This window comes from Dermacentor albipictus, chromosome 9 (assembly GCF_038994185.2).
Source record: "Dermacentor albipictus isolate Rhodes 1998 colony chromosome 9, USDA_Dalb.pri_finalv2, whole genome shotgun sequence".
Classification (NCBI taxonomy): Eukaryota; Metazoa; Arthropoda; class Arachnida; order Ixodida; family Ixodidae; genus Dermacentor; species Dermacentor albipictus.
Genome location: NC_091829.1, coordinates 37,420,617 through 37,442,438, shown reverse-complemented (window position 1 = coordinate 37,442,438; position 21,822 = coordinate 37,420,617). Strand labels below are relative to the sequence as shown.

Sequence of the window (21,822 nt, the reverse complement as noted above, 5' to 3'; positions counted from 1 at the left end):
GCCGCTTCACGCCTTCTTGCTGTCAACGTGAAGTACTTTCATTTTCAGTAATGACTGAATCAACTTCTCCCGCACTTCTGTGCCTTTATATATATTTTGTCGCAGGATTATTCCACGTACCGCTAAAGTACCTTTTCTCTGCTCTATACATTTTTACTTCGAATATTTTATTACAGGTTATAATTAATTTCATTTTTCTTTCCAACCTCGAGATCATTCAATTCTTTCCCGTTTCAACTTTGTTGTCTGTTACTGTTCTGCTGTCGTTCTCGTGCTCGAGGGGGGGGCGGGGGGGGGGGCGATGAGTGTGCTTAGCATAGCGCTTAAGGTTTCATTTTCACTCCTTCACATCTTTCAAAGGAAAGGCCGCCACCTTTCTTGTTGCTTTTTTGTTGCTTGAGGTTACAGTCACTTGTTAGCGCCCCCCTTTCTCCCTTCTTTTTTTTTCTCTCACAGGGCTTATGTCACGTGCTCCTAAATTTAAGCATTCTCGAGAGTCTCTGACTTGCGCCTCCGTTCAAATGAGGCCGCTGGCGTCGGGAATCGTGCCCACGACGTCGTGCTCGGCGTCCTGCAGATCGCCCATGGATAGCATCCACATAGCATCACATAGCATCCAGAGCATTCAACGCGCTCTCATAGACGTGCTATAGATCACCGCTGTAGCCATTGGATTTAGCCTGCTGTGGTCTCGCTGCTCGAGGCTCGTCGTTGCCGCTTCTCGCGCGTTTCGTGGTGTACCGGGCTACAAAGGCTTATTACGTATGGATAAGCGGGCGTCCGTATGGTGAGGGCGATCTTCTCGTCCGTATTACTCTGATCCATACATTTCTTTGTTTTTATCAGCTGATGTATAGCGTGCCAGCGTCAATAGCTGCGCTGTGTTCATTACGCAGATATATCTGCATGTAAATGCATATCAGCGTTTGCAACAAGTATAGGTGCGGGTGTTCGTCGGCGTTGGTTCTCGTTGCGCTCGGTGTCGCTGCAGTTCCTTTTTCTTTTTCTCTCTTTTTTTTTCTCCTTTTAGCTGCGCATTACTAGCTTTACCTGTAGCAGCCTCTCTGGTAAGGCGTAATTTATTTGCGGTGTTCTTCGCTACTCCAATTTTTCTTTGACATGTTTTGTTCCTCTCGCTGCCTTTGTCTCTCTCTGCGCGCAGAGAGAGAGAGAGAGAGAGAGAGAGAGACGTATGTGTGTTGTCATGCACTTTCAGAAAGCACGGATGCCGCGGCCATCTTGAGTCTGCTTCATGTCCCGCTTGAGAACCAAGTCTGACACTTTCATGGCGTACATAAGCATAACACGGTGTATACCTGGGAGCACTGTAACTTCGCGTTGCACACCAGTAATAATGCTTACGAGATAAGAGAGAACATTTCTGTATGCATGGTACGTCTGCCACGATTTAAGACGCTCATTAAGCGCTGAAAATTTGTACAGCAATGTCGATTTCGCCTTACGACTCTTCGATGTAGACGTATTTAAGTGGATCCTATGATATTTAAAGATGTGCATGAAATGTTAGGTTTCGGCGAACGGTGTTTCCAAGGTGAGCGCTTAATTCAGGAAAAAAAAAAGAAGGCAATGCACGCAGAGGAAATGCCTTAGTTCGCCGCATTTCTTATTTTTGGGCAAGAATTGTGATCAGAAATGACGTAATATGGCTCAATGGCTTATGGCGTTATGCTGCTGAGCACGAGGTCGCGGGTTCGATTTCTCTTGCAATCGCGATGGGGCTGTACGCAAAAAAAAAAAAACACGCTCGTGCATTCTTTTTCTTTCGGTGCACCTAATAGAACGCCAGGTGGTCGAAATTAATCGGGAAGCGCCAACAGCGGGCCGCCTGTCGTAGAGCGTTATGTCGCTGCTTTGTCAACGTGTGGGTCCTGCGATTTCATGTTGATTCCTTTCAACAAGGCGCGTGTACCCGCAAATGAGATTGGCCTAACGAACTACAAATACGATGAGTAGCCTTATGCAACAAATTTCGGAAAATTTATTGGTTGACTTGGGGGGGTGTCGTCTTCCGGTCAAAGGCTGCTGCTCTGGACTTAATCGCCTTTCGCCTTCGCTCTCCCAAGCGTGCCTTGCTGCCTCGTTAACCGATAATCCCATTTATCTCAAAGGATTCCGATTAAAAATTGACATTATTTTGTACCGGTCGTGAAGGAGTTTGCTTGTGTGTTTGTTTGCGTAGTTTATGCCGCTTATACAAGACTTTTGATAGAGCAGTGCGTTCAAGGGCAGCGAACAGTGACGCTTTTATCTCGTTTTATGCTGTAGGAACGCCTACGTTTTCTCTTGCTTTTCACTGTCGTTGTAGGCAACAGCCGCCAGCGAACCGCCCGGACACTTTCAGGCTGTCTCGTCGCTTGGTTACGACGTCTTCCTCGCAGCCACACACACGCACACACACAGTGGCATATAGCGCATTCTGCTTTGGCTGCTCCAAGCGACTATATACGGGGAGCGAGACAGATGGGAGACCGACCACAACGCGCCACGGGCTATTCCACCGAATGCGCCGCGCGGCCTCTCCGTGTCTTTGCTCAGGATGAAGAAATAATGGACAGGGATGCGCGGCCGAGAGGAAGGCCGACGGGGCGGTGATAAAAGGGAAGGGGGGGAGGGGGGGGGAAGGGACAGACAAGAACGCGTCTTTCGCGAAGCGGGGCTAGCTGTGGCAGCAGCCATGGCAGGCCTCGCGGATGAGACTGAGCGCGCCGCATACGCCGCGGAGTCTCTGCTACTGTCTCTCCGAGCGCGCCGTGTCCGTTCTTACATGAATCGCTCGGTTATGGCGAGGACGCATTACAGCGAAAGCAGTACCAGCAGCGGCAGCAGCGTCAGAGACGCCGGGCGGAAGGAGGGAGGCAGCGGTGGTCCTGCGGACACCGCCGGGGCTCTAGTTATTGGACGCGTGTCTGTGTGTATGTGTGTCTTTTGCCTCCCCCCCCCCCTCGCCTCTGCGTTTGCCACTGCGTTATGATAAAGCCACCGATGCCGGTGGAGAGATTCGTGAATGTTTTACAAGCGTGCCTTCTTTATGGGACGTTGAATAGGTAAAAAGGAAAGCGCCGGGTATCGCGTCTAGCTCATCTCTCTCTCTCCCCTCCCTCCTCTCCGCTCGCCTTTTTCCTTTCGCAACGCCCTGCTGTCTTCTCCGCTTCTTCTGGTCTTCTTTCTCCTTTCGCTCGCTTGCCGCCGCTGGCTTGCTCCTTTCCGTGACGTAAAGGTTGTTTGTCATTTATGACGAGAAAGAATGCGGCACGCTTGCGCACTGTCGTACGTGTGTGTCTGCGCCACGGTCCGTGCTGCGGCGGTGGCGCTCTCGTCGCGGCCGGATCGCGAGTGGAACAAGCGGCCATCTTTGTACAGCCCGTGTATGTACGCCGCGTAGGCGTGTATCGGTTTGCCCTCCTCTCCGTTGCACCTATGTGTATAGGTTCGGTGCGGCTTCTCTTCATTTCTCTCTCTCTATCTATCTCGACTGCCCCGTGCACGTAACAGCGCAATGCGATTGGTGCGCGTCTCGGAGTGTAGGGTTGGTGGAGCCCAACCGATGGGGGGCGCGCGCGGGCCAGGCGACGTCATCCACGTACGAGGACAAACCAGACGTTAACGACGGCGCATTTGCGGGATAATGAGCGGAGGTCATTTGGAGGTGTGCCGGCGGCTACGCGTATACAGCGCCTCGCGACTCTCTCGGGAAGAAGTTATTGGTCGGTTATCGAACGGAATGCATTGGTACTTTGAATGCCGAAGCGACTGAGTCAGGTGCGGGGGCGTCTGTGGAAAGAACGCGGGCTGCTACATAACGCGTGCCTAGTATTTATGATCGCACCCGTATCCAATGCGTGTTGGGAGCCAAAACGAAGAGAAGTTACCTAGTTGTCTCGGGGTTTTTGGTTGCGGAAACGGGAGGGCAGGAACGCTGGGGTTCGGGGGAATTGATGGCTGATTCGTGGAATGGTCATATATCGCAGCCCACGTGGAAACCATTAATAAACAGCGTCGTGACACAAGTAACCAAATATTTGGCATTCGCGACACCCTTTGTTCTTCTGACTGCGATACGATTCGGCGCGCATTCTCCCATTCCGCGCGAGGTCGCAGTAAAGGCGTCGCGAAAACCTCCCTGTTTAGCTTTACTCGAAGTTCGGCGGAGATAATCCTTCTATATCACCTGTTCTTTTTGCTACCGCGCACAAACGTTTGTTGCAGTAGATGGAATAAGCTTACATGCCGGAATGCAGTCAACGTTGCCTGCTCTGCTGTCAGCGTGTCGAAGTCGTTTCAAACGTCTTTCACTGTCTTGTTTAAACTAACGTTTTCATCTAGTACAGTGAATTGGGCTGATTGTTAACCTGTGCTAACATTTCCTTGTGCGCATAGTTTCTCTTGTAGCGGTTGTCGATACGCTCTGTCAAGCTCCCTTGCAATCTTCTTGTCCATTTCACAGCGCATACTCGGGAAGAGCAGCAGAGTAGCAGTAAAAATTGACTCGCTATCCGAGCCGGGCGAAAGTCAAATTGCGAAGCTGTTAAAAACTACCACTACAACCGCTGAGGGGGGGGGTGCAATGCCTTGTTGCTTTATAGTAACGATAACAATGGTAATTTAAAGTAATGGGCGTAATGGTAATTTTGACACCAAACCGCAGCCCATAGTGGTGCTGCAACAACATTGAAATCAGTTGCTAAGCCGGTTCTTTCACATACGAAAGGCTAGGGACGTCACTCCCCACGTCGCAAGCTGCCGTCGCCGTGGCAGGTTGCGCAACAGTAATCTTTACCGGGAAACATATCCGGGGAGCGGTACACGTGCTTCGCATTGTTATCAGGAACGCCATATTATCAATTATGTGGTTCGAGTGCTTGTTTTGTGCTTGTTCTTTATTGAAACATATGCCGCTCCGTACGTTTTATGTATGGTTCCAAAGAATGTACGCACTGTTCGTGTCACTTTGCTGAGTTGTTGAAGCTTCTGCCCTACAGGGTTACGAGGCACGGCTCCTGGCCCCGTACTGCCGCTGGGATCGGTCTACGCTTTTGCTAACGGACGCGGATGCGAAAATGCCGACCACCGAGAGGCTAACTGTTTCGCTGTAAGTCAAGGGATGCAGCAGCTGCAGCCATTGTCATCAATCTCCAGGAAGGTACGCTAGGACAGCTTCGCTTTAAGGCCTCATTCACGCAGCCGTCAAACGTTCCCTCGCGTCAACGTCACGTCAGAAAAAAAAAAGTACAGCACGCGCGACGGATAAGTGTATACGAATAGGCGACGGTGGCGGTGCCATCGACAGCAGCACGGTTTTAAAAAGTGTTGATTGACAGGTCTCATGTTCGCCTAAACCCAGAGAAATATAGTCTAGATTACATGCGTTAAATCTGTCAAACAATGCTATGTTGGTTTAATGTTTTCATAAACTTAGAATAAATTGTTTAGTAGCTCATTACCAACGCAATATTGATATCGGCGTTGTCCATGTCGCCCATTTAAGCCCCACCGAAACGCACGGTTCGGTATTCGGTGTGCCTCACGGGGAACGCCGATGTAAACAAAGCAGCAGCCGCTGCTGTTGCCAGCTTCAGCTTTGTGAAATGGCTGTATTTAGCGACGGCTTCTTAATTTCTGATTGGTCCATTTTGTAGGGGCGGGGCTCTGTCACCGCGCTGGCGTCGGAAACATTAAGCACCGCTCTGCGTCTCCGGTGACCGACCAGTTTTTGAGGAGAAAACGACTCGGAAACCCTCTCCCCCTGACGAAAACCGATGCCGTAAACGGTGACGCGACGGAAGGTTTGACGGCTGTGTGAATGAGAGCTAAAGGTTACGTCAGTCTTGGCATCGTCAAAGCGGCACGTAGACATGGTCATGTGAACGCCGTGCTCTTCAAAATCGATTATTCGCGCTGCCCGTAAGGCGGTCCGTACACGGCTGGCTCAATCATAAGCAGGCCCTCTCTGCGCTCGCTTACATAATCTCCTGCGCTATAGAGACAGCTGCTACCGGCGTACTCATTCGAGGTCGATTTAAAGGATCCGGCTCGGCAAAGAAGGCGTGACGAAGCAGAAAATGAATTCAAGGAACCGACCGCATACCGTGCAGCATTCGGCCACGAAATGGAAATCGTGAACCTCTCGCATATACGCACGACCCCCCCCCCCCTTCCTACCCGCATAGTATTCACGGCTCCTTCTATTCAGCTAACGCCGTACTCTATAGATGGAGGTCAAACGTACGAGTAGCCTTTCCTGTCCATGTTTCCTCTATTCCGCAACGCTTTTCTCTCCTTTGCAAAAATCATGCCAAACCAACTAGCCCAACAGGTTACTATTTTATTCTACGAGTAGCGCTTGCTCTATTTGCTCTGCGTATGTGTTCTTCTCGTTGAAGCAATTATTCAACATTGAGACACCCAATGGTGTTTCAAATAAATTTCAGTGGCCAATATTCAAGACCACTCAACACTCAGCCCAACAATTCTCCAACAAAATTTCCACAATTACTCAATGAAAAACTCAACATTGACCAATGATAATTCAACGCCTTCTCAATAATTTTTTCTTTTTGTACGGGCTCTCTTTGCTGTGCGTATGTGTTCTTCTCGTTAAAGCAAATTTTTCGTTCTCCAACACGTTTGTGCGTGAGCATGCAGTTCCGGAATTTGTGGAGAACGTAATACTGTCGTTTGGTCAGTGACGTCTAATTCTTGTCCCTTTGGCTTTCATGAAGCGTTCTTTCACCGCTAAAGGCTGGACATTCTAACAGTCGGTAGACTGGACATTCTAAAAGTTGGGGTTGGTAGACCGTCCGAGTCGCCGCTCGTAGTTGTCCGTGAATGTAGACACTCCGTTCGGGCATCCAAGTCGCCGCTAGTACTTCTCTGTAAATGCGACGTTCAGGCGAGCACGACGGCACAGGGTTCCTGGTTGCCGTTCGAGGCTACCGCGGTATTGATTCGACGGCGATTTAAACGGATCCGCCTGGGCGAAGAAGGGACCACGAAGCGGAAAATGAATCAAGGAGCCAAGCGTACCGTGGCAGCGCTCGGGCACGAAATGGAAATCGTGAACCTCTCGACTATATACACGACCCGTATATAATATCTGCGGCTTCTCTTCTTCAGCCGACGCGTGTGCTATAGGTCAGACCTGTGCGCTGCGCTACTCCGCTCCGCCGTGTGTGCTTCTCTCGTTATAGCGAACTTTTTTCGTCCTCCCGGCGCGCTCGTGCGTGAGCATGCAGTTTCGAAGTTTATGGAGAGCGTATACTTATTACCGGTGTTTGGTGCCACCGTGAACGTACACTTTTTGCTGTAGATACCTTTGCGTGTGCGGTCCATATAGAAGGAAGGGGGAGGAGGTGCCGTTTCGGCCACCCGGTTCTTAACGAACGAATTACGTATATAGCGTCGGGGTGCCCGCGGTGTCAAAGTTGACTGAACCGAAAAGCCACCGCGCGGCCGGGTTAATAAGCCGTGACATGCGCGTCTGAGCCGGCAGCTCCAAGTCGCGACTTACGTTAAGCGGTTCTTTCCTCTCATTTTATTCTTTATTGCCTCTGTCAAAGCGCCGGGCTGGCTATAACGGCTCTAATGCGCGGTTTTCAAGCCAGTTTTTTGGCTTGCCAATTTATTTGTTAATTATTTTTTTTAGTTGTTCTTTGTACTCTGGCGCAGTCGCTTGAAGAGGGAGCCCTAACACACACACACAAAGAAAGAAAGAAAGAAAGAAAGAAAGAAAGGAAGAAAGAAAGAAAGAGAGAGCTCAAATAGATATTACGCCTGTAAAGCCTTGCCGGTGGTTTTTTTATTACCTTAAGGCCGGTAGACTGCGATAAGGCTCATCGAAAGTTAACCTTTACATTTCTCTGCTAGTGCGCAGAGAGGCTTTGAAGAGTAATAGGACAGGCGTTTAGAAGAGGCCTTTCCTGTTATCGGCAGGTTTTGACATACGACACTCCTAACCCCTGTATTCTAAAGTAGGTCATGTGATAGGATCATCTCCCTTTGTATAACGGTGCCGCCTGTCGAGTGAAAAGGACAGTGTGGGACACTAACGCTCCTCGGAGATTCTTACGAAGAGAAGTCGGTTTATAAAAACGCTCCTCTACTCCCGTGCATTCGAGTAAGCGATGAAATCATCTGTTTACAAACTTTTAGCTCGCAAATCACTGTAAGGTGTCACTGATACTCAGTGACCACTGAAGACCGTAAATACTGGAACATATATTGGCAACAAGATGAGGCTTGTGTCTCCTGCAGCAATATTCTGGAGACCACTCACCACATACTCATGGAATGCGAAGGCGAGACCCAGTGAGACCTGTAAGTAACTTGCAGCTTCGGCAAGCGCTTGGATTTAAAGTGCATGCAAGCATAAACCGGTCAGCAGTCGGTATAAACAAGGTACGTTTAGAGTATTGGCGAAAAAAAAAAGCAGGGAAGAGATTTACACGGCTGGATTTGTTACAGGCATAGGTAGCGCGGTACAAGGTAGATATAGAAGTATTGAGTAAGAAAAAAAAAGAAAGACTGATGAGATGCAGAGAAAATGCTAGAATGCAAAAACAATGCATAGAACATACCTCATTAACTCAAGCTGGCTATGTTACTATTTGTCACCGTCCCTTTACAAAGGGGATGTCAATAAATCATCGTCATCATCATCGTCGTCGTTGTCGTCGTAGAGCATCGATCGAAGTGATATGCTTCTGGACATCGGCAAATTCCACCATATCGCGGGTTTCGCCATCTTGTCTGCTCTGATTGGCCGAGAGGACTGCTACGGCCTCTGTGATTGGCTCGAAATACCGCGATTACACAATTTGACAATGTGGCTGAATTTGACGAGGTTCCAGAATAGAAAATCCCGCAGGAACGTTCGGAAACCTGACGTAGGTGACTCAGCATTTTCCGAGAAAAAAAAAGAAGGGGGTTGGATGGGTGAGGGAGAAAGAGCGGCACAGCGAGTGCGCGCAGGAGGTTTGTTGGCGTATAAAGTTCGAGCCGGCGGGCGGGGGCGGAACGGTAACCGTGCGCGCGTGCGGCGTGTGTACAACGCAACCGTCACACGGGAATGTCGGTATGTCGATCGGGTACGAAACAAAAAATAAAGTACGTAAACGAACTTCGTCCGAGATGTATAGATATGCGGGTTCACGTAGTTTTCTCTTGTTTTGCCGCGCCCCCGCTCATTCTTCTTCCGGCGACCGATATGCGCCGCGGCTGGCGCACTGCCGGTGGTGGTGTCATCACATCCCGCCATTGTCGTTGTTGGGGGGCGGGGGGGGGGGGTGAGGAGCAGAGGCACCGGTATGTATATATACAGTAATATGCACAGCATTGCGAAGAGACGCGTGCAAAGTAGACAAAGAAAAAAAAGCTAAACGAGACTGAAATATAATAACTCACGGAGGGACCTCGAGGGCGCATAGGCACGCCGTATGCGCGCGTGGGACTTAATGATCTGGATTTCCTGTTGATCGGGTCGCCCGCGAAATCGTTGGCCTGTGAAACGATGTAGGCGTACAGCGGGGAATCAAAGTTTCCGGACCGCGCGAGCGGACGACACGCCGAATTCAGTTCGAATTCAGCGCGCACAATGAGAGATTCTCGAGCAAGGAAACTGTGTTGGACCTTCTTACAAGTTGAGCGTGCGCGTAGGCCATGGCGAAATTCAGCGTTTTCAACCGCCGCGGGGACCAAGGGAATGGGACGCCTGGGTGCTAAGCTGCGGGGGCCTCGTGGTTCGATGCCCACCGCCGCATGCACACCCACCGGTCTATAAGACTGGTACGAGCGACCCCTGGCCAGGCGTCCGGTTTCTAGGGGTGCGTTGCTGTCCAGAGTAACAACTGCTACAGACCGCTATGCTTGCTCCGCAAGAACCCAGAAAAAGAAGAAAAAAAAATACCAAACAACTCGCAAGAAAAAGGAGTCCGGCGGTCCTATACCGCCAACTTCCGAATCGGTGGGTGTGCTTCTAAACGTCTGGAACTCTTGCCGAGCACCAGACCTGGACTGCGCTTGTACCAATTGTACCGGCAGCGGCAGAGGCTCGACTATTTCAGCGAGCCTGTGGGTGACAGACGATTGCTGCCGCCGTGTACCTACCGGTAAAGATGTGGTAGAATTACACGGTTTCGTCCCGAGAACTGGCCATCGTACAACTTTTCAGTGGATCCCTGGGCATGACTTGACCGTGATCTGCTATGCGTAACCAACTACCCCAAAAGTCGGTGCTCTTGAGCTTCATTTCTAGTACATCGGGCACACTTTCTTCATGTCTCTATCTAGAATCTTCTTTCATCGCTTCCCGGATTGTTTGTGAAAGCGCTTGTGTTGTTTACTCTTCACTCTTTCCTTGTTTGCTAGCGCTTGACCGTGATCTGCCATGAATGGGAGAGCACTCTTGTCGTTCGTCTTGAGGTTGCTCTCTTTCTGACCCGGGACTAAACATTTACTCTGCGAAATTCGCACTCGGCACTCACCCTCTTTGCAGTAATTAGTCGCTGGAGGGACGAAAGCGTCCTCTTTAGGGCTAACTTTCCGGTTATATTTTCGTTGAACGTTCGTTGTAAATTCGTTGAAATTCCGTTGAACGTTCGTTGAACGTTAACATTCGGTGAAACGAGCACCGGGTTCGCTCCGTCGGAATGCCGCGTTACGCGCGTTTCGCTCGCCATTCGATTCCTCCGCACGCACGCATACGCATACCTATAGATATATACACGTGCTTCCGGCGCCGTAGCGCCCTGGTCGGAATTGAGGTTTGCGGTGGGCTCGCCGCAGGAAGCGTGAACTGGATCGTCCGTGCATTGTATGCAAAGCTTGCTCACCGCGGTATATAGCCTGTGCGGGTACACGAGTATACCTCGAGGATATATCCATATATTGTTTTGTGTCCCGCTTTTTGTTTCGTCGCCGCCTGCGCCTTCTCGCGTTGACGAATCTATACGTCCGCCGTACATCCATATTCGTTCTCTCTCGCACGAACGCCGCGACGATTTCCAATTGCATGCACCCGCCGCGGCCACGCATGCTGGAGCGGCATTCCGTTTGAGTGCTCCTCCTCCTCCTGTTCGCTTTCTCATTACGAGCTCGATTACAGACCTCGTTGCTATAGATTTTTTTATTTAGTTTTTTACGTTCTGCGTCTTTATTATACGTGCACCGCTCGCGTGTGTCGATCGCGTACCTGTTTCACGCTTCCCGCGCTGTAACGTCAGTTCACGCGGCTTCCGACTCGCGACCTCGTCGACACTGGCGTTATTGTAATGCGTTCGAGCCGGGCCGCCGCCTCACGATGACGACATGTAACGTGCCACCGGTTCTGTCCGGAGTCTCTGCGCGAGCATATTTCGTTTTATTTGTACACGGCGCACGTGGAGAGCACGGTTGTTGCGCAAAGCGACAAAATTGTACGCGGCGCTGTCGGCCAGCCGCCTTGTCGTTTACGAGAGGTCGCGCTTAATAAGGTGCGTTAAGTATGGACAGCTGGGCTAGTTGGTTATGATTAGCATTGTGAAACATAGTTCCAGCGCACAATTAAAAAAGGACGAGGAGAGAAAGACAACACGAACGCCGGACTTCAACTGAGTTGAAGTCCGGCGTTCGTGTTGTCTTTCTCTCCTCGTCCTTGTTCAATTGTGCGCTGGAACTATGTTTCACAATGCTAATAAGGTGCGTATAGCTAAAAAAGAAAAGTTCTTGTGTGACTTTGGCGGTTTGCCCGCGTTATTGAAGACACTTCGCCGGAAGGTTAGCAGCGGGTGCGCGGCCGCTTTGAGACATTGCGCGATTCGCGCCTGCACATTTGTGTGTCGTTTTGTGCCTAAACAGTGCGCGGAACCTCTGAGCATATACGATGGAACGTCCTTTGTGTCTTCGGTATATTGGGAAAGCATATAGTTCACCCACTTGCTTGTTTGCTATCCGCCCTATGTCATGCACTAATCTGCGAAATATGTATAAATGAATATATGTATATATATATATATATATATATATATATATATATATATATATATATATATATATATATATATATACACGTGTGTGTGTGTGTGTGTCTGTCGGTAGATGCGCAACCGTCACACTTGGAACGTCCTTATATGCGTCCTTATATACGGTAGATGCAAGTACTTGCTGAAGTATAGAGTGCACCCTTAATTGTTAACAGGAACACGTTAGTGTAAAGCACACGCGATCTATTTTTCTTTTTTTGACTCTGCGTAGTGTGTACACAATCGCCCGGATTGGAAGACCATGATTTGTATAGTTGGTGGCGCTGCAGCAACTGTCTACGAACCCGTATACAGTGCGTTAACGTACCTTATAGCCTCAGCCGGCGCTTGCATCTACAGTGTCAACAAAAAGTGCATTGAATTAAATCGAATGTTATTTTTCCGCGGCTATTCACAATGTATGCGTAAAGCAATGTTTGAACCCACAGCAGGAGGCTATAGCTTTGGGTCCAGTTGAAAATGCTATCTCTGCGGAAACAGCCACACACAAAACGTGAATAAAAAAGATTTTATTTAACATAAAAAAACAATAAAGAAGAGCCGTAAATTAACGTTTTCCTTTTAACAGTAGACCGAACTGCACATAACAGTTGCTGTTACGTATTAGTGTGTGACCTCTGCACGCGGGACATAGGCCATCACTTCCAACTTTCACAAGCACTTGCTTTTGCTTCAGAAGCACGAATGTTTCGAACTCTGTGCTATACTCTGCTCTCAGTTGGCAGAGCAAACTGCTCCGCTTTTAAAGCAAGGTACGCCACAGTTTTTGTTAGTCTAATTGCGCAGCCCGTTATCTCAACCTATATACGTAATATACATGTGTTGCACCCAGTGACCCACCAAAATGCACGTGCTGCCAAGACTTCGCAGCTGAATGCATCAACGTGCGCGCGCGCGATTGTGTTCTCACGTGCACCGTTCGTCGGTCACATTAAGCATAAGCCACAGCAGTCGGCCGAGTACGCCCGTCCACTCGCCTCTTGCAAGAAGCAGTGTCTGAAATGAAATGAAATTATGGGGTTTTACGTGCCACAACCACTTTCTGATTATGAGGCACGCCGTAGTGGAGGACTCCGGAAATTTCGACCACCTGGGGTTCTTTAACGTGCACCTAAATCTAAGTACGCGGGTGTTTTCGCATTTCGCCCCCATCGAAATGCGGCCGCCGTGGCCGGGATTCGATCCCGCGACCTCGTGCTCAGCAGCCCAACACCATATATCCACTGAGCAACCACGGCGGGTGAAGGAGTGTCTCGTCCCTTTTACTCCTCGAGGCGGAAGACGGCGAGAAAGCATCTCGAGCTTCTCTCCCCGTCGAAACACCGAATATTTTAATGGAGAGCGAGCCATAATTAATAATTCAGGGTTCGTGCAGATTTGCTACGGAGACTCGCCTATAAGAGCCGATTATTAATGGCGCTTACTAAGCGGTCTGCACACTACCGTCGGACAAACCGCGACGCAATTAACGACTGTCGCATTTTTCTTAAATCTCGTTACGTGCACGAATTTCCAGCTCGTGGCGCATACCATATGTACTACATTCCTCAAATTCCTACACAAAAGAAAAAAAAAGGGTAAAAAGTAAGAAAACAGCGGACACCAGACTCAACAAACGTGGCAGGTGGCTGCTCCGCTGGCGACGCGGATCGCAATGCTACCACGAATCCCTTGCTTATATCCCCAAACCCGCGCCGCGCTGCCCGTAGTAGCATTCCTTTCGCGAGCAAACGAATTGCCGCCTTCGTCTGTTTTGAGGCGAGGCAGCTATTGGCATATATGCCGGCATGTACGCACGCGATAGCAAATTCGACTAAACGCGCCTGGGCGCGATAATCATAATTAATTGCTTTTTTTTTCCTCTTCTCCTCGATCAAGGAGATTGCTTTTGACGCTTCGGTATGATCGTCACGCGGGCTGCGAACGATCTTTTCTTTTCTTTCTTTTTTTGCTTTTCCCTTCTCCGGCCAACCGCAGATAATAATAACGAACGAAAGGTTCTTCGGGGTGCGCGGAATAACAAGACCTGACTCTAATGAACTGTTGCTGCTTGCTACACACGAAGAGGCTCGGTAGGAAAGAAAACAGAACGTAAAAGAAAAAAAAAGGAAAAGAGAAAGAAGTTAGAGAAGTCTAGAATGAGGTTCTATACGGCGTGTTATATGCGCGCGTGAGGAGGTGTGTATGAAATATCGGGCTCGGCCCGGCTGGCTGCCGCCTCTGGCTGTGCCCGTGTGCACTATACCAAAGTGACCGTGTGCGCCATGCGGTCAAACATTCTCGGTCGGGCCGCCGAACGCGCCGCACCGTATGCGCACGCCAGCGCAGTGTGCGCGGGGTGATACACGCTCGAAAAGCAGCCCCCCTTCCACCCCTTCCCCACTTCGACGGCAGCCCCTCGCTGCCCCCCCTTCCTACCTCCCCCCCCTTCTCCGTGCTTTCTTTCCCCCTTGCGATCCCCGTCTATTCCGCCCCTCGCACGATGCTAATTGATACCGAAGCGTCCGCCCGGTCTAATAGCATTGCGTCGGCACGCTTCGCCGGTTTGCGCTCCTCCGAAAAGCACCACGTGACGTGTCTTTTCTTTCTTTGTTTTTTTTTACGTGCGCGCTCAGCAGCAGCGGTCAGCTGTGTGTATTACTGCCGCGGAGCCTGTTCCAGCTTACGAGGTCTTTTATTTCTCCCTCTGTTTGTCCGCTCTTTTTTTTTTCTCGATTTTCTGTTTTTGTTACTTTGAGTTTCGCTTTTTTTTTTTTTACTTCCATGTAGCATCCGTGTATTACCGCCGCATCGCCTCGCGATTCTTTTGTAACCCACGTACGGAAGCGCGCAACAGAGCGCCCCTCCCCCCTCCCCTTCTCTTTCCACCTCCTCGTTTGTACGTGGAAAACACGTGCCCTGGGAGAGAGGGCCATGAGGCGAATGAAAAGCCTGTTTTGCTCTGCGAGGTCCCGCAACCCGATCACGTTCTTCCTTCTCCTATAGCCCTTTTCCTATATGCGAGACTCGTAAGCTGTCTCTATTTTTTTTTCTATACATTTTTTTTTTCTTGCTGGGGAGAAAGCTGTCCGCTCTGGTTAGCTCGGATACACGTCTTGTTGGTAAGGAAAACGTATCAGGGCCCCCTTTGTTTCGTATATTATTTTCCTTTCTTTAGGGCGAGCTTGAGAGCGATAGCGATTGGAGTATATAGTCCATCGATGGTGTGTAGAGAGACCTCGCTTGTGACGCGTTTGAGTGTTTACTGAAAACCTTCGCGCATTCACTGGGACGCAACATTCAAGAGAGGAAGCTGCAGGCTTTACGCTGCAGGTGTTGGCCAACCGAGTTAAGATGATCCTTCTTTTGGCTTATTCGACTGGTAGTTTAAGAGTTTCAGTGTACAAAACAACATCTGAGCTATACGTTGCGAGCACGAACAGACTCCGATGGCGATAGTCACATGCGCCCTGCTAGCGCTATTTGATCTGCCTGTCCTCGTAATGAGGGTTGGAAGCGGGCTTTCACGGCTTTTTGTAGCCCCGCCACAATTGTTTGCCACAACCGGTCGAATGTCTCATCAGGGTGCTGGCACTTTGCTCCAAGATGAACATGTATACCAACTGCACACCGTTCAGGTAACTTGGAAGTCGGCCAATTACGTCTTCAGGCACTCTACTGTGGTTATTTCTGTCGCTTATCATTTTCATCTTGGAGTGTGTCATAGGTCTTCCACGCTTGAAACGCGTCCTACATTTGGCGCGAGTATATGCACCCATAAGCTGCCACCTCCCAGCGTTCCTTATACTTAAGGGGCCTCTCACGAGGTCTGGCCATTTTGAGCTCACAAGCGCAGAAAATGCAGTGCGCGATACCGATCGTGTCTACAAAGTATTACATCGCTACGCGCCGCGATAAGATCTGAAATTTCAAACCGAACGCCGTTTTCCCTTCCCCTCGTGGCCGCCGCGCTCCAAGCCGGACGATGACGTACACGTGCTAGCTCGCCTACGCACACGCGTTCGTGCTGTGACGTCGCTCGTGGTATCACGTGACTTCGAGAATTATTAAAGGCAACATCTCCTATTTGTGTAATGTGTTGCTAGAATAGACGAATTAAAGCTGTGAGAAATAATAATACACACAAACCGAACGTCTGCGTGTTATTGTTTTACTTCGCACCGCAGCAATAGAGATGTACTTCCGTTTCGTCTGCTTGTTCCCACGTCGTGCAGTCGCGCGCGCAGGCACCGAAACTGTGTCACTTTCTACCGTGTTCCAGCGCGGGATCATGCTCTGTGATCTGCTTGTGTCTGCCTCGGTATTCGTGTAGCACTGACTTACACCGGTAGTCAGGTGTCCTCGTGCACAGCGCGCAAAATCGCGCGCTGCGCGAAACGAGACAATCACAACAGCTCCCGCTCGACGCCGTCAGCGGAAGTGCGTCGCGCCGCGAAAAAAGTGAGGAGAAAAGAAAAATGGAGGCAGGGCCCTTGACGTATGCGTCGCTCGATCCTCGAGGTCCGGTACGGGAGAACGCAGGGAAAAAACTTCGCCTGCGAAGGCTAGACGGGGAAAGTGGAGAGAGAGAGAGAGAGTGTCTCTTTTGGCAGTGGCCCACGCCTTTTGAAGTTATGGGTTCGCGGCACTGAAATGTTTCTATCTCGGCTATTAATGAGCTGATTAAAGAATTTTTTTGCGCACAGAACGCTTTCTAGAAGACACGTAACAACTTCCAGCGTATAACCGAAGTTTGCTCGGTGGTCTGGTGAGGGGCCCTTTAATATCTGCACCCGGATATTACTTGTCCGCGTGACCAACTCTTAATTCGCAGGTGGTCACTTTCGAGCAAAAAAAAAGCTATAGTTATAAGTGCTTCGTGAAGCATCTATGCAGTAGAAACGGCCCACGTGATGCGTATATTCGACGCATAATATGCGTCGCGCATATTTTGGCTTCGGCGAAACAGCGCCGCTTCGTTTTTTTTTGTTTTTTTTTCTTTTTCTACGGGAGACTCGACAAACGGCGCAAGCGGCACACGCTCGGTGAATGCCTACGGAAATCCGGGCTACACAGAAGCATGCAAAGACAAAAAAACAACCAAACAAACGTGCACAAATAAATGTGCTATAAAGAATAGCAAACTGCGGCTGGAGCTAACAAAGTGAAGCAAAATGAAAAGACAGGGAGCCTATACTGGATGATGAGAGTAGAGGCAGGGACCCATTGCCACCGGCACAGGTTAAGCGTGTCCATGAATTATGGAACGCAGCAGGTAGGTATACGTATACGATGAGCGCTCATGGGAGTCCCAACCGATTCGAAAGCGTGCTAAAAGCACCAGAGAGTGAGGGCAAAAGCAAGGACGTGGGACGGAGGGGATGTAGGATCGCGTCGGTGAGCCGTTCCAGTGCCATAGCCGGTTCCTAGCGCCATAGTATCTCTACAATGCCTGGCGTGTCATATGTGCTACGCTACCCGCCGTGGTTGCTCAGTGGCTATGGTGTTGGGCTGCTGAGCACGAGGTCGCGGGATCGAATCCCGGCCACGGCGGCCGCATTTCGATGGCGGCGAAATGCGAAAACACCCGTGTGCTTAGATTTAGGTGCACGTTAAAGAACCCCAGGCGGTCAAACTTTCCGAGTCCTCCACTACGGCGTGCCTCATAATGAGAAAGTGGTTTTGGCACGTAAAACCCCAAATAATAACAAAAAAATATGTGCCACGCTGAGTTTGACACCCCAAAGCTCTGCTTTAGCACGGAAAGCTTAACGCAGAGCCTGTAGCGTTCTTGATACGCTGGCGCAACTTTTCAGTCGCGGGTAGTTCAGAAAACCACTTACTTAATTGTCAAACGACTCAATTTATTGCTGTAATAAGAATAAAGTTATTGAATGGAACAACATTTAGTTGATTTTTGTACAAATGCACTCCTCTTGGTCACAACTAAAGATGAACGAGTCCTTTTATTTTCGATTGATCTATAACGGCGTTTGGGGCACCGCTACACAGTTGAGACCTGCCGTGTCTGTAAAGTAATGCGAGTCACAGAACTACAGCGCCCCCTGTGCGGCTCTAGTACGCGAAACGCCATCACTTAACAATATAAAGTCCGAAAAGGAGAAGTCGACAAGGGGACAGCGGGAAATAAACGGCGTCGCGATATGGGGAACTTCTCGCAAGCATATCGCGTCGGGGCTTCAAATCTAGATGAAACGCACCTACGTGGAGACAACGCAGAAAGCCGGACAAGGAATAGAGGCAAAGTGGAGAGGAGGAAGGGGCGTTCGCGGCGAAGAGCGTGAGAGACAAGAGTACGAAAGGACCGACGCGTAGGGAGAAAATAAATAAAAAAAAAGAAACGAAAGAAAAGAAAAAGCGTTGTCCCGCGAAGGCTTATATTGCTGGTCGCATCCGCACTCGCGCGCGCTATGATTGGCCCCGTTCTTCAGCGGTGCCCCGGCTAATCCAATCAGAATTCTGCGCGACTGAGTCGAAATAACCCCCTCGGGTATTACGGCGGCTCGGACACACACGACGGCAGGGGTGTAGGATAGTGGGCGCGGGGCGGTGTACGTCTCTGCTGCTTAGACGGCCGAAAACGCGCGACCGGGAGGAAAGAAATGTGGAAATATACCGAAGACGGTCGGGAGAGAAAAGGCGAAGACAAACAGGGGCTCGGGAAAGCTCCTCCGTATAGCCCTGAGATGGAAAAAAAAAGAACGACAGAGAGACGGAAAGAAATAGTTCAGTGACAGCGAGTCAGGAGATGATATCCTGTTTCATCACTTTCCTCAGCACGCCCCCCCCCCCCTCCCCCCCTTCATTCGTCTTGGATGCTTATACTTCACCCCGGTCAGCTCTTGGCGCTCTTTCTTTCGTCGGCGAAGCTGCCGGCGTGATCGTCTTTCTCTCTCTCTTTTTTCCCTATTATTTTCGTCCTTCTTACGGCCCGTTGTCTTGCGTGACGCTGCGTTGCGCTTCGGCCCAGAAGCCGACGGTTTCGTTATGGGAGTAGGCGACGATAATTACTGTAGGTGCTCGTCGGGGGCCCGCGGAATGCCTGCACTGTTTGTCGTGGACGACGGTGTTCCTCAGCCGTTTCCCTTGCGCGGCCTGGCTCTCTTTTTTGCCTGCGTTCAGAGCGAGGTGTATACGCGGTTCGCGAGTTCGGTTTGGCTCGCGCCGCATACTTGAGCGAGGATTGTTAACTGGAAAGACGCCATTGCCGAGTAAAGGCACAGTCTTTTTTTACTTGTTTTGCTATTGTAAGAAGTGGCGTTACTGCGCTAAGGCACACGGACAAAAGAAGTTGAAATAAGGACAGGACTACTTTTTCTACTTCTGTTGTCCGCGTGTCTTCGCGCAGTAAACCCAGTATTACAAGGTGAACTTCCACCAATTAGGTCAACTTGCCGCTCTACCCCTCTATTGTAAGAAGCTGAACTCTACGAAGCTGAACCGCTCTATTGTAAGGAGCCTGCATGGAGGCACGTGGTGTAGGTGAATCGGAATGTTGCATCTCTTCAGAATGCTCGTTTTTCCAGCAAACTTTGGAGACAAGTGAGTGAAAACGATATTTCACTCTTAAATATAGAGGAATTATAGATTCGCACTCGCAGTAGACACGTACCAAGGGCAGCGTTAGTGAGATATAGGTGATCAAAGGAAATGCAGGGAGGTTAATCACGAAAAAAAGTCCGGTTGCTGTACTGCGAGGGGAGTAGGGGACATTTGAAGAGATGGGAGAGGAGAAACATTAGTTTCGAAACGGAAATTGTGAGCCGGCACACGCCATTGTCGCAGCATATCTTGCACGCGTGCAGCCTTAGCTGAGAGCTAACCAATGATTTCCACATGCAATGCTAAGCCGATTATAGAATCTTCAGAGAGGTCACTCAAACCAGCTGTAGAAGCTTGTTGCGTCAAGACCGTTACAAACATCGAGAGTGCTCCACGCCGGCTCTGCCTATAAGCTAACTGTAAATTATGTAATTCACTGTGGGTTTTAGCGTTTGATCGCTGGCACTTTAATGTTTCCACCATTTTATGTTCTTGCCAGATGTACTCGGTCTTTGCTAAATTTGCCCTCGTCGAGTCTTCTTGTTGTGCCTGTGTATGTCGCTTGAAAATCGCAAGCTTTTTCCTCCACGAGTGGGGATGAGCTGTAACAGCTCATCGTAGCTGTGACGCGGCCACATGCATTTGCCACACGCATGCATATGCAAAGTGGTGGACCAGGAGATAAGACCGCATATGTTTTTGGCTGGATTCACTGATAATTTACTCTGTAAAAGCCATCGGCATTTGGCGTTTGTCGGGTGGAGCAGTGTTGGTGTTGAAAAGGTAGACGGATTAAGTAGAGGAGGAAGGCAGATAAGTTAACCATGGCAGGGAATGCGGTTTGCTACCCTACGTTTGATGTTGAGATCGCGGTAGGTACAAGGACGAGAAGAAAGCCCAGAGAGAGACAGGCCGCACACACACACGACCGCAGCCTGTCGCGTTCACCGCATGCAAGAGCACAGGATCACGTGCCGTATGCAATCAACACTAATTAAGACTACAGCCGTTTTTGCAGGTTTGTTGTCTTTAAGATTGGCAGTATTGACATTGTTGTCCTCTGCTCTGGTGGCCCACTACGTCGCTGTGCCAAAGTGGTCGGTTCAGGCAATGGTCTGCCATCAGCGATCATCTCTGTAGACTGTATGCGGCGGTGCACACTTCTTTGGAATAAGAGCATCTGTGCAACAAACACTGCCCGTCCGTGTATCGCCCTTAAAAGTTTTACGCCCTTGATGATGTAATTCTGTTCCTCAATATAATCCCCTTATTCTAGCGCTTTCTTAACCCCCTCCTTCTTCTCCCTCCATAGCCTCTCTGATAGAAGTGCATACCTCTTATACACTTCGCTGGGGGAATAATGTGTCCACCAGAACGACGAACATTTTATTTAAGATATCAGAATCACACAAAGGAGGGCATATTCAATTTGAAATTGAACGTCATGAATGCGTGTTATAATGCTCGCCGAAGTCATCCTGCTTGTATAATAATTGCTTTTTTCGTTGTCTTCGTGTCCTTCGCAGGTTCCAAGCGCTCCGAAATTGACGCCAAGGTTCCCCGCCTTGAGTGGTTGACGGGTATTCACGGCAAAGCTCACAGCTTCGCAGAAACGTAAGAAACTTATTTCTTTTGTATGCTGTCACAACCAACGCCCGCGCGGAGAGCGCGTCGTGTAGGGCGCTGCGCGAGCTGCAGCTTGACGCAACTTGTAAGATAACGAAATAGATAGGGAAGAGGGGGATGGCTTGAGTTTTAAGCCTATTTCAGTGCTGCTCCGCTCGCCTGCAGTGGACACCTTTGAAGCCCAGGCGGGTGCGATGCGGAGCTTTTACAATTCAGTTTTTTACTGAACAATTCGGAAGCGTCTTCTTTTTTTTTTTGTACATCGCCAGTCTTATCGCCCTGAGTGTTTCTGCGCGCATGCGTTCGCCTCGAAACAGAACGGGACACGCTGTTAAGCAATCAAGTTAGCCGCGTTCAATTAGCGAAATTTCTAAAGGAGTTGATCTCACAGTATCGAATCTAATATCGAAGAATCTCGCATTGAGAAGAAGAATAGGAAGAACCAGTCAAACTGAATGCAACGCCGTTCACAGCTAAGGCGCCCATCAGCTGAGGAACTTGTAAAGACAAAGAATTATACTTTTGGTTAATTGGTGCAGTATCGCAGAAGAGTAAGGAAACGAGAGAGCAAAACCTTGACAACCGCATGGAGAGTATCGTGTTCGTTGATGGACGCATG

The 21,822-nt window shown here is 49.7% G+C and overlaps 1 protein-coding gene across 3 annotated transcripts in view; it reads left to right on the top strand.

Moving 5' to 3' along the window:
• The window catches only part of LOC135906461 (uncharacterized), a 541,800-nt gene that overhangs the window by 217,716 nt on the left and 302,262 nt on the right, over positions 1-21,822 (top strand). For all 3 annotated transcript variants that reach the window (XM_065437842.2, XM_065437843.1, XM_065437841.1), the window contains exon 2: positions 21,104-21,191. The gene's annotated coding sequence lies outside the window, so the exon portion shown is untranslated. The remainder of the gene's footprint in view (positions 1-21,103; positions 21,192-21,822) is intronic.